The sequence below is a fragment of the Protopterus annectens genome, chromosome 6.part0 (genome assembly GCF_019279795.1).
Source record: "Protopterus annectens isolate FY-2018-M chromosome 6.part0, PAN1.0, whole genome shotgun sequence".
Classification (NCBI taxonomy): domain Eukaryota; kingdom Metazoa; phylum Chordata; order Ceratodontiformes; family Protopteridae; genus Protopterus; species Protopterus annectens.
In genome coordinates this window covers 973,629,693-973,643,451 of record NC_056737.1, presented here as the reverse complement: position 1 = coordinate 973,643,451, position 13,759 = coordinate 973,629,693, and the positions used below count along the sequence as shown (strand labels likewise).

The following is a 13,759-nucleotide window of genomic DNA, read 5'->3' as shown; positions in this document are numbered from 1 at the left end:
GTGTCATCTTCATCAAATATTTGGTCTGGCAAATAACCTCCCTCTTCAATAATTTTTTCCAACATTTTAGGAAAATCCCTTGCAATACTTACCTTGGCACTCACGCTTTCACTTTGAGATTTAATGTTATGTAAATTAGCCCTCATTTTAAAGCAATAGAACCAGCCCCTACTCACAAAAAATTGTTCATCACACCCACCTGCATTTGCTGCACCAGCAGCTTTTAAATAATTGAAAAGGCTTCAAGTCTTTTCTTGCACTAATGAAAGACTAATGGGGATATTCCTCTGATTTTGGTCTTCGATCCAAATTAACAATAGCCTTTCCATCTCAATAATTAAACCACTGCATTGCTTTTAATGTTCATAGCTTTCCTTGGGGCATGGCCTTTTAAATGATTCATTATTCTTGCTTTGTCTTTTAAAATTGTTCCGATCATTGACCGGCTATAGCCTAATGCCTTTCCAATGGCAGATGGTGATTCACCTCTCTTGCATCTCTTTATTATGCCCACTTTATTTTCCAGGGTGACTGCTTTCCTTTTCTTTGGCACATCACCAGCACTTGCATCGGATTTACGTTTTAGAAGCATGGATTGTGACGTCATCAACAAGGAAGTTCACAAAAGTGTCTGGGTGCAGTACAGTAGAGTATTAAAGTGGAGCTCCTCAGGATACACATACAGTACAGTGCTGGAATCTGCAGCCAGACACTTTTCAAGTCAATACTACCACTGTTTACTTTTAATTAACATTTCAATTCAGCTGATTCAGAGCAGCATTTTCCAGGCATTTCCTTGTTTTATACAAATAATAGTTCATAAAAATGTAATACAGTACAGTACAGTACAATAGAATATTTAAAAAAAAATGTTAAACTTATCTCTTTTTAAGATTTACTTCGCATTTCCGTATGACAGGCATCACCCATGAATGTTTTCCACTCTTTGCTGAACTTTCAGACCTCTGCCAGACCTCCTACTGTCACCTAGCCTCTAATGAGCCACAATGTCATTTCCCTTTCTACTGTACAGTACAGTAACTGCTTCAATACTGTACTGTACAAGGCAGCAGTCTTGACCAATCAGATCGCCAACACATCTCTTAACCAATCGGATCTCTTGTTCTCCAGAAAGGTAGTAGTAACTGCTCCAACAAGACGTGCAAGCAGTTTCACAAACGGGGAAAATGGGGAGAAGAAAAGTAGAACAGAATTCTTTATTTTAAGGTAGGATTTGGGCAACTTTACAGATTTTTATTTATTTCCAGCTGTTTCCAACATTGCAGCAGCCCATTCGTATCAATGGGTTGTCTGCATGTCAGATGTCCGTAACCTGGGGACTGCCTGTATAGCATTCTAGCAGCATGCCTTGATCTTTTTGAATTCACACAGTCATAATGACTGTTTCTGATGGTTATACCCCATTTTCTGAGTTAAACAGATGCACATCTGTAGGCTTATTTACTTGCTGGTTTCCTTACCCACACAGATAGAACGAGTTAACAAAAGATGTGCTTTCTTCCCTTTGCCTCAGTAACTTCTTAAAAGTGAGGAAAATGTTTCCTTATTAACATATCATGTGTTAAACTCAGAATATCAGCAACAGGCAGGACCGCCTCCTCCAACCGCATTAGCATTTCTAAGTAATAGGATAGTGTTTTGTATCACCATAGGTTCATAGGTTCATAGGTTCATAGGTTCATACTAGGCTATCTGCCCAAGGGCATTTATAAGCCTAGCCCATAGTTATGTGGCTTTCGCCACCCCTTTAGTTTGAATAAAAACTATGCCTATCATTTTGCTGTGCCTCTGTCAAGCAGTGACGCTGAAGTAATCCCTGGGGTATATCTGCAATCTCCCATCCATTGGTCAAGATTCCTCTTGAACAAGACCAGAGAGGTGCTCTGCCTCACATGTACCGGGATTTTGTTCCACAGCATAGGGAGTCTCTGGGTGATGAATCTGTCCCTCCAGCACGTTCTATTTATAACCGTGTCAAGGTTTAAGTCTCCCGCCCTTGTGGTTCATGAATGCACTGTACTTCTACGGATACATTAGCAATAGTTTTCTTCTTAAACACATGCTGTGCCTTTAATAAGTGTTATCAAACTATATGAATCCATTATTCCTTTAACTACCCTGCCATCAATTAAGGCATTGAAGTTGATTCAGTTCAGAATAGGACAGTAAATTAATGGAATCTCAACCATTTTTGCAGATAATTTATCACATTCTCTAAGCATAAGATCATTAGTAGCATGTTTTTCATTGCGTATAGTTTTCACAGGTGTAACTGTGTTATCATCACTAGTACAAAATCTAGTTGTGTGACCATTTTTCTACATTTAAAATGCTGTATTTATTTATTTATTTTATTTTACATTTGTTGACCGGGAGTGTCCGACTGAGCTAAAGCCCTTTTTCAGCGGAGGCCTGGGGAGAAAAGCTCCAGAATATACAAAAATTACTAGAGTGATATTCAGTAAGTTACAAATCACTTACAGTAGTTGCCAGGATTATACAATCATATAAACAAAAGCATAATAACAATTAATGCATAAGAAACAAAAATGTTGAAGTTTAAAAAAGTTAGCTACTCTAAAGTTCAATAAGCAGATTAAAGGAATAGTTTTGAGAGTTACGTAGAAGGAATAGAAATGTAATAGATAAACAGGGCTAGTTTGGTTGGTTATGGTCAGGGAGGGTTAATGCAGTGGCTGGTCCAGTGTTTTTTGAAGTAGTCTTTGGTGGCTAGCTTAAATTGTTTGGGGTGTGTAAGGTTTCTTATTTCTAGTGAGAGTCTGTTCCATGCAATAGAGTGGTGGTCGCTGTATAACTTGCACCCTGTCTTAGATTTAGGTTTGTAAACAGTTAATAGGTTTTGGTTTGTGCTTTGGAGTTGTCTGATAGGGGAATAGAGGGAGATGAGGGATGATGTGCTTGGCAGAAAGCTGGCTGCTTTAGAACGGTGTGTATGATTTGGAGCTGTGATTGGAGAGATAGGTGTGGTAATCCGAGCCAGTTCAGGTATTTTCGGGAGAGACAGTGGTGGGATTTATATGTTTGTTGAGCTGCAAATCTGGCTATCTTGTGATAGGTCGATTCTAGTTTGGTAAGTAGGGAGGAGTTCAGATCTGTGAGTATTTGGGAACAGTAAGTTAGGCAAGATAGTAGGTAGGCATGTGACAGAGTAATCCTAGCATTAGGGGTGAGGAATTTGTTATTCCTATACAGTAGTCCTAGTTTCTGATGGATTTTTCTGATGCAACTGTTAATGTGTAGATAAAATTTAACGCCAAGTAGTTTTGTGCTAGATTCGACTTCTATAGGGGTATTGTTTAGGGACGTTATGGAGAAGGAAGGCTTGATGTGGTGAATAGACTTAGGAAGAAAGAGTAGAAATTTTGTTTTTTTAGGGTTGAGGATGAGCTGGTTATTTGTGAGCCATGTCTCTACTCAGTTAAATGATGTCTGGGTATTAGTTAGGAGTTCAGAGGGTGAGTTAGCAATAGCGATGACTGTAGAGTCATCTGCACATTGGACAATGATAGACTGAAACCAAGAGGAGTAAAGTGAGTTGGTAAAAATATTAAAAAGTAGAGGTCCAAGTATGTCCCCCTTAGAGGACACCTTTTTTTACTGGAAGGGGGAGTAGATAGTGTTGAGTCCCATCTCAGTGACTGCTGCCTATCAGTGAAATAGCTAGAGAACCATGAGATAGTGCTGTGGGAGAAGTTAAGACCTGTGAGTTTGTTATGTAGCAGAGAGTGAGAGACAGTGTCAAAAGCCTTTGATAAGTCAAGGAATAGGCAAGATAAGAGTTTATGATCATCTTTGGCTAGAGAAATAGTGTTGATGAAGGATAGTTGAATTGTGGTGGTACTATGCTTGGGATGGAAACCATGCTGTGTAGGAGTGACCAATTTTCCCTGTATAAGATCATGCATAACTTGCTTATGTATGCATTTCTTGAGGACATTTGAGAGAGGAGAGAGGATAGTGATAGGTCTGAAATTAGAGATTTCTGTGGAGTTACTTCCTTTGTGTATACGGAGAGTGTAAAATTGTTTCCAGATAGATGGGACTTTAGATTCAGTGATGGACCAATTTATTAGGATAGGTACAGGTATGGCAAGTGAGTTTGCAGCAGTTTAGAGAAACAAATGAAGGGATATTGTCTGCAGATACTGAGCATGGTTTGAGCTTAGAGAGAAGATCTTTGATGTGGTTAGTGGGAACAGGTTTGAAAGTAAAGGAGTTTTCAGTGTTAGTGGTCAGGGGTACAGGGAGGGTAGAAGTGTTACAGTTAGAGGGGTTGGGGTTAAATAGTTGTTAATAGATTCAATGAAATAGGTGTTGAATGTGCTGGCAGTTTCTTCAGTGACTTGTCAGGACATGGGTTTGGTAAGGTCAGGTTGCCAGGATGTAGTATCTGGTTTATAGCATTCCAGAATTTCTTTGGATCAGATTTCATTGTTGTTGGGGGATTAAAATAGAAACATTTTCTGTCTTTGTTGATGAGTTTTTTTGTTTGATTTCTAAGTTCTTTGTACTTTTTCAAATCAGCAGGATGTTTGGAATGTACCCATATTTTCCAAGCCCTATCTCAGGTTTTCATAAGGGTATGGGTGTCTTTAGATAACCAGGGTGAGCTTTTTGCTTTTGTCTGTATATGTCTGTAGCTATTACTTTTTGTTTGCTACCAACACTGGACTTTTACTGCATCTGTAATTAACTGCTGAGTTATATACATAATTTAATAGCATAACGACTGTTCTACTAAAGCAACAAATCTTTTGGCGCATTTAAGGTCAGTTTAACACATCCATTTTCTTAAAGAACAGCAGATGCAGGGTGGTATCCAACGAGACGGAGCCCGAATAATGAAAATTCTTTCTTTACTCAATCCAATGATCAAAATGAAGTACAAATACACATAAAGTCACAGTTCATTCTAGTTCTTATTCTGCTTACTGAGTTTGTTGCCATTTTCTTAAAGAATTAGATACAGGTCTTTTTACATTTGATGATTGCTACCCATTCTGTCATTTTACTTTTATCTTGTTGACCATCAGGATTTTGCAGTAATGTGCTTTAAGCTATATAACTGTGACCTTACCATTTTGTTATGAGAAGACATCCATCTATGAAACTTTGCACTTGTGTTTCTGAATCTGAGGTAACATCAGCTCTGGAAATACTGACCTAATTCCCCAGCCCCAACATGCTGACATGCTATACCGTCAGCTTAGATAGCAGTGGGAGGGCCACATCAGATTCTGTTATCTCCACCCCACAGTTGGCATTAGTTCCATTTAACCCTAGCCTCTACCACTGCTCACTGGCTGATGCTCAGCACATCCTTACTCCAAGGATAGACATCTGTATGCTCCAGCTTACTCCATCAGGCATCCAAGACACTAACTGAACTCTATTCACCATGGCTTTAGTCAGGACCTTAGCCCCCTACACCATGAAAGTGACATGCATTCTTACTGAAGATTTAAGTAGAGACAACATTACCTTTGAGTGCCATGTGGTCACCATACACAACATGTTTTTAATGATGCATCAGCATTTTCTGGCTATTACTTGAGCACTGGTACCAAAACTTTACTTTGTAGTGTAGCACATAGGTCATTGAAGTTGTCCACAGCCATTAACAGCTGATAGGTTCATAGGTGATTACCAGACTAATGACCTCAGGGGTGTTTACTGTTCTATGTGCATTTTTGCTAAAGATTTTTTGCAACTATTCTCTCAGATGTATCTGATTAGTTTTGATGCCTTAGGGATATTTTAAAGGGTATAAGTTCATAGGTGATTAGGCTAACAACCCCAAGGTTTATTTTGTAAGGGTATTGTTGCATCCCACAGTACTTTTAACTTTTTTTTTTTTTTTGTAAAACTCAGTTTGCTTTCTATTTAGCTAGGAGTATAAGAAGTCTAAAAGCCATTTAGGATATATCAATCTATGACAATTAATATGGCAGTGACTTTTGAATCATCAGAAAATTTACTCACCTTCTAGTGCAGCATGACAGCAAAAGTGGACGTAAAGATTTTAAATAAAAAAGGTACAGGTCAACGATGACTGGTACATCCCCTTCTTATCGATCATGGAAAGGAATGTACTTTTTTATTTTGATCCTATGCATGGGTAATAAACCAGTTTTGCATCCTTTTGATGAAATGTGTATTCATCTTTAATTTTAATAAAATATTCAATATTGCAGTGCAATTGAATCAGAGGTCCTGGCTGATATATTTCAATTATATTACCATAATCCTTTATTAGAGCTGATGTATATGATTACCCAACATGCCTCTCAACTGTCCCAGATTTTCAGGGATATCCTGTTTTGATTCAAGTTTTAGCTCTGCCCCTCTTAATCCCTCAGATAAGAAGTGACATTTGAAGAAAATGTGGTGAATTACATATAATGTTTGTGTCTTTCGGCTTTTCCCGGTTAGGGGTCGCCACAGCGGAACTCCGGTCCGCTAATGATTGGCAGTTGATTTTTTACGTACCGGCTTGCCAGGCCTGACACACAACCTTCAACGAAGGTACGCCCATTCGCGCATGTCTCCACGCAGAAGACGCTCTAGCTGAGAATCGAACCGGACAGCGTCTTACTGTGAGGTGACAACGCTACCGCAGCACCACCAATGATAATAATCAGAGTTATACACTCATTTAGTTCAGAAAATGTATATTAATTCACATTCTGTCAATGTCTCAAGATAATAGTTCTAATATTTTAAAAGTGTACCTGATTGTCTCTGACCATTTCTGCATTTGTCCCTGATTCATTGAGACCTATGTTACCAAGGCATAAAACCATACTGATCTAAATCTGCTGCCTGTGATAAATTAGATGGTATACATTTCAAGGTCGCCATCTCAAAGCTTTTCCTTATAGTACTAGTAAATATAGTTGCCCTATATTTATTTGCAGTGCTACTGGACAGGAATTACAGCAACTGTTGTCTATATTCTGCAACAAAGCTAGTGCTGGAAAAGGGTCTATATTATAACATCGAATTCTACAAAGATCGAATGTTATAATATCGAACCCTAAAACACCAAAATCCCAAAACATCGAACAGTCAGAATAGCAAATTTTTTCCCAGGGAAAAAATTCACTATTCTGAGAAACATACACACAACAAAAACACACACAAAAAGCAGCAATCCACGCACATACACTTAAAATCCTACACCTAAACCTAAACTAAACTTTACATACTCTACTAGCTATCCACTTACCTTAACCTAACCCTAACCCTAAGGTCCATCACTATCGCACACTCACCTCACCCGTGCCCTAACCCTAACTCACCTAACATGGCCCCTAACCTACACACAACCGCACACTTACCTGACCCGCACCCTAACCCTAATGTCCACATAACCGCACACTTACCTCACCCACTCCCTAACCCTAACTCACCTAACCCGCCCACTAACCCTAACCTACACACAATTGCACACTTTCCTGAACCTGACCAGTAATGTTCCAACATATCGAACGCTGAAAACAGCGAAGCCACAGCAATGGCCCACCAAATTCTTTCCCTGGGAAAGACTTCAGTGTCCTGCACCTTCGCTGTTTTCAGTGTTCGACATTACGGGGTCAGTATTATAACATTCGATCTTTGTAGAATTCGATGTTATAATATAGACCAGCTGGAAAAAGCCTGCTAAACAGTGGGTTATACAGTCTCTGCCTTTGCTTTAAAAATATCTGTTTAAGCCATCTGGACCCGCCTTTGATTAACCTCTTATTTTATCTAATGATTTAACCTATTCCTCTAATAATATAGTGCAGTACTCCAGGGCATACATTTCAGAGGCAGTGGTCAAAACTGTGTTAGTAAAATTCTCATAGAAAAAAAAAGCTTTCTATGATTTTGTTACTATCTATAATGGTCGGATCCACTTTCCTGAATATATGTTATTGTAAGAGTCTTTAAAATGACATCTGACATGCCTGTAGAGGACCATTTTGTTATCCTCAGTATGGGATGCTAATAGCTTTATGTTTTCATACTGGTCCCTAACAGTGTCTTAGGCCTGAAGGCCATTAAGAAACATAGTGTCCTTCATACTGTAATACTTTCATGAACAAACCCAGCTATCAGAAATACCTCTAAAGATGCAACATTTCTAATATCAGTAGGAAGTTTGTCTCACAGTCATAGAATCTACTGTGTGAAGAATTTATCCCTTCCTTTTTTATATTATAGTACACTATATAGTTACAAACCTACAAAAATGTGAACGTATTTCAAGGCCTAATATGGACCTTAACAATTCATCCCCTCTTGCCTTATAGGCCATGCATAGGTTTTCCCTTATTAATTGGCAGTTATGTTATCTTCCTTAGTGTTGGTACTTGCTTAGAAAACTTTCTTTGAACTGTCTGTAAAAGATTAATGTCTATTAATGTATAAGAAAAGAATTGTGAATTATGTTCAATTATAGCACAAACTATACATTATATACATTTGTTAATGTAATAAAATGTATTGTTCTTATTACTCTGATTGATAGAGCCATGTGTCCAATAGCTTTAGACTTTTATGTTTAATTAGTGTTCTTTAAAGTTACAACATAATATTTTTTTAGAATTCCAGGGTCTTTGAAACATGACATGAGACAAAGAAGAGCCTTACAAAGTAATCTTGCTATCCAAACTTCTCCTCCCAAAACCATGACATTCCTCTTATCACAGTTACCCATGTATAAATACAGGACAGACATACATTTAAATCATCTGCAAATTTTAAGTGTTGTAACTTCAGCTCCAGTCTAGCAATTGCCAGTGTGAGAATGTAGAAAAAAGAAAATTAAAGAATGAAGGACCCAAAACAAATCCTTGTGGCATGCCACAAGATATCTTTCTGCAAGGTGAGATTTTGCTCAGGATGGTAACCTGTCATAACTTTTGTGTAAACCACCCACCTATTACCAAGTATAGGCTGATTTTAAGGGAGAGTAATGTGTTTGTTGTTCCTTCGCGATGTAATGAATTAAATGCTTTACGTTACAGAGGTACAGATAGACTATTACAGTGGCTAGGCCTAAATCTCATACTTTATTAAGACCTTGTAACAAAAGGAGATTTTGCCAGCCCAGCTATCTGGAATTTTGCAAATAATTATATATCATTTGTGAATATCAACATGATTATGCTTATGTGACAATTGTATTAGAACTTTATGTTACGTGTATTTCAAACTGCTGGTACAGAAGTGTGTGTTGAACAGGGTTTGTGCAGTGCCGAGCTTAGGAGATGTATCCACAGTGTACCCTACTGGAAAAGAACAGAAGTGTACATACACTATTATAACTGTGTAAATGTATACATTTTAACAGTGGAAACTAGAATATAAAGTGTTAACTTGCAAAACTTCAAGAAAATAGTTGAAATTAAATTGTTTTATAACTGGACCATAAAAGATGGTTTCAATGCAGCAAGGAGATAAGATGTGTAAGACTAGGGAGCTTTCTGCATTGTTTTGTAAGTGTTTCATTGTTTTATGTCTTCCAGCAGCTGCAAACATCTGAGGACAATGTATTTTCACAAGGAGATGCTAAATGCTATCAGTTTTTAGCAGTGGGGGCTGGGAACTGATAGTCAGATGATAAGAAGTGATGTCATGCTGCCAGCTATCCCAGCAATAATATTTGAAATATTACTTTAAGAACTCTCTGAAAGAGAGACAGGCAGGGCATTTTGTATTTGTATTTGACCTGACAACCTTAGCTGGAAAACCCAGTTACCATATCTGACTTGCCTTGCTGTAATAGTAAGTTTATAGGGTATAGTAATTCTTTTAGATAAAGTCAGGAATATAGTAAATATTAGTTTAGATGTTCTTTCCTTATTTATTTGAGACTGTCCTGCAATGTTGTTTTAAATATGTCCTGTGATTTTGAACTCTGAAGACACTTTGAATATGTATTTAGTATTGTCTTGTTCTTTTATTATTTATTATTAAATATATTTGAACCTTTCAATTGTGGCTGGTCTGTCTATTGACATATTTAAGGTCTTAGGCTACTTGCATATCTATTTGGTGACACTGTGCAGGCCAGTTTAAATAGCCTTGCTCTTGGTCCAACTACAATTTGGATTAATAGTAACATTAGTCAGTAAGATTGGACACCCTTTGCTAAGGGCCTTAAAGTAGTTGATAAGTAGTGGCTGGGGGCAGTGAAAACTATCTTACAGTCTGGGCAGAAGGGGGCATATCTAGTAAATCTGTGCCAGCCTTTCCCAGGTGTTTGTGTATAAATCAAACCTCAAAGTGCGTATGTGTGTCAGCTACATGGGCAAGGACATGAGGCACTGGTTAGACAGAGAGGGTGCTTGAGATCTTGTCTTGGCCACTAAGCTGAGAACTCAACTGTATAGCTGTGCAAGTAGGGAGTCTTATTGGAGATCTGGAGGAAGAGTTAAAAAACAGCCCCAGACTGACTGTGGTTTCTGTGTGCTCTTAAAGGAAAATGCACTTTACCATGTCTGCACCTGTCATCCTCACAGTATGTATGTCCCCCCACTGTTGCCAGTGGTGAGGATGGAGGCTCCTTGATTACTGGGCCAGTGCTGGGGTGTCACATATTAATTGGTGGCAGTGGTGGGATATCCACATATTAGGATTCACTGGTATGGATATTGAATTCCTTTAGCCTGTAAACAGTGGTCACTAAAGAAAGTGTTTGTACTCTCAATCTGATACACAGTGAACATTCAGAGTTTCATATCACAATAGTTTTATATATTTTTTGTTAGCTTAGTTAGTCAGGGAGAGCAGGCAAGGATGTCACCAGAGGAGTATGGCAAGCCAAAGGACTGGTGTATGCCAACCTGACTAAATCAGAAATGATTGCAGCCTTGATCACAGCTGCATCACAGACCAGCAACCAGGAGAACAACCAGGTTGGCATTGGAGATGTACAACTCTCAGAATATGGACAGATCAACCTTTCCACAGTGGACTTAAAAATCCAGCTGGAGTTAAAGAGACTTGAACTGGATGCTAGACATTTGGAAATCGAATCGACAGAGAGACTGTGTTAGGACAAACAAATGGAATTACAAGCAACAGAGAGACTGAGATGTCTAGAAGCTGAAGAGAATGAGAGGCAGAGGCAACATGAAAAGGAGATGCTAAGTCTTGGCTAGGGTCATGAAGGTAATGGGGAAGGGAGTAACCGACCCGAGTAACTGAACCCCAGAAGCAACAAAGGTCAGTAAATTTCTTTCACAATTTACAGAAGGGGATAATTTTGATAGTTTCATTCATATGTTTGAAAGGTTATGTAAGTAGTATAATGTTGACCAAGGGCTCTGGGTACGGTTCCTGACCTCCTTACTCCATGGTAAAGTTGTAACTGCTGTTTCTAAATTGTCTGATACTGATTGCTTAAATTATAATACTGTTAAAATTGTCATTTAGAGTGTTTTAAGTTAACACCTGAAGCTTATAGGAAAAAGTTTCATGAGCATAGACACAATGCAGATGAAAGTGTGTGTGAATATATTGTTGAACTAAGCACTTATTTTCATAGGTCAGTAAGTGGGTGTCAGATCACCACTTTTGAAGGGCTGGAAGACCTTTTGGTCAGAGAACAAGCCCTTAGCACTTTGCCTGAAGACATGAGAATCTGGTTAGCAGATAGACAATGCAATACTGCTGATGAGTTGGGAAAGAAGGGAGACTTATATCTAGCAAGCAGGGCATCACTGTACAGGAAGGGGATACCCAGTGGGCATCACTGCACAGGAAAGGGATACCCAGTGCTGCTTGTGGGTCTAAGGAAAACTATGGTGGGCAGCTTAGACCACCCCAATGGAGTCTGCCAGTAGCAGGGGAAGCCATTAGCCCAGGTACACATCCAGGAACAAGGGTTAAATGTTTTAAATGCAACCAGTGGGGCCATGTAGCATATAAATGTCCACAGAGGCAAGGTGGGGAAAAAAACGTGGGAGAGCCAGTAAGTAGGAATGACAGAATGCCAGTAGTAAGTTGTCTGGAGACAACAAGGGATCCAAACTACCACAAGAGGTTATATCCTATCTTAGTAAATGGAGAAACAGGCCACTACTAAGAGAAACACAGCCTCTGACCTAACCATTGTGAAACCTGCAATGGTTAAACAGGAGCACTACTTGCTTGGGCAGTCTACTCCAGTCAGAGCTTTAGGAGCGACACCATTCCAAATACCTTTGGTTAGGGTTCATCTTGATGGGAAAGGTGGAAAAGGAAGCCATCAAGCAGGTGTGTTTGAGGATATCCCTGCAGATGTCCTGATAGGGAATGATTTTGATAATGCAGTACCTTGTGTGCATGCAGTGACATGCAGTCAGGCTTGGAGACATGCATGTGTGTCTGGTAGCCTGGGAGGACCCTAACAGACCACAGACCTGAAGCCAGGACAGGTGTGGTAGTTACTTCAGGGAGAGAGGTACCCTGTAGCAGTGAGAGTGAAGGTGAGCCACAGCTGCTTGTGGGTACTGATGTTCCCTTGGACAGGGTGACTGTAAAGGCAGAGGTGAGTAGTAGTACCCAGGCTGATAGTAAGGCACCACTGTCAGAGGATACCAGACCTCCTGTGGAAGGGAAGCTGAGAAGGGTTACAAAGAGGGAGTTGAGGCAGGCTTAGCTCTCAGACCCTACACTACAAGGCCTGAAGGAGGTAGCCAGTGAGGCACCTGATTGTCCAGGGAAGGGGGTATCTGTATACTGGGACAAAGGGTTACTGTATAGAGAGTGGACCCATGAGGGAGGCTAGAGAGTGAGAGAATATAGCAGCTGGTAGTGCCCAGAGCCTACCATCTGGCACTTCTAGCCATAGCCCATGATATTCCCTTTGCAGGTCATATGGGCATAAAGCATTCCAAGAGACATATTATGCAAAACTTTTATTGGCCTGAGATTTCCAGAGATGTAACAGAGTACTGCAGGACCTGTGAGCAGTGTTGAAAGGTAGGCAAGGCAGGAGACAAGGTGAAAGCTTCTTTGATGCCTTTGCCTGTGATTGAGGAGGCATTTCAGAGGGTAGCTATGGATACTGTGGGACCTCTGAGTACCCCAGGTTCTACAGGGAAGAAGTATATCCTAGTGGTAGTAGATTATGCTACCAGATACTCTGAGGCAGTGGCATTGTCCCCCATTGAGACAGAAAAGGTGGCAAATGCATTGTTAGAGATTTTCAGCGGGGTAGATTTCCCAAAAGAAATACTGACTGACAGAGGTGCCAAGTTCATGTCAGACCTGCTGGCTTGTCTGTGGAAGTACTGTGGGGTGAAGCACCTAAAGACCACCTACTACCATCCCCAGACTAATGGTCTTGTTGAGAGGTTAAACTCTACACTCAAGACCATGCTACAGAAATTTGCAGACCAATTCAAGAGGAAGTGAGACAAATATTTGCCCCATCTGTTGCTTGGTTACAGAGAGGTGCCTGAGGATTCCACAGATTTTTCACCCTTTGACTTGCCATATGGGCATATGGTGTGGTGACCTCTAGATTTGATTCATGATGAGTGGGAGGGTGAGTGTGAATCCCACAAAGAGTCTGTTGTGGCATATGTCCTAAACCTCAGGACAAGGCTCAGGGAACATGGCCCAGGAGTACCTGGCAGAAGCCCAAAAGCAGAAAAAGGTCTGGTATGGCAGGACTGCTTGAGCTAGAGAGTATGCTGTAGGGCAACAGGTAATGGTGCTCATTCCTGTCATGCACAAT

General features: G+C 39.9%; 1 pseudogene; it reads right to left on the bottom strand.

Moving 5' to 3' along the window:
• The window catches only part of LOC122803921, a 196,370-nt pseudogene that overhangs the window by 1,156 nt on the left and 181,455 nt on the right, over window positions 1-13,759 (bottom strand).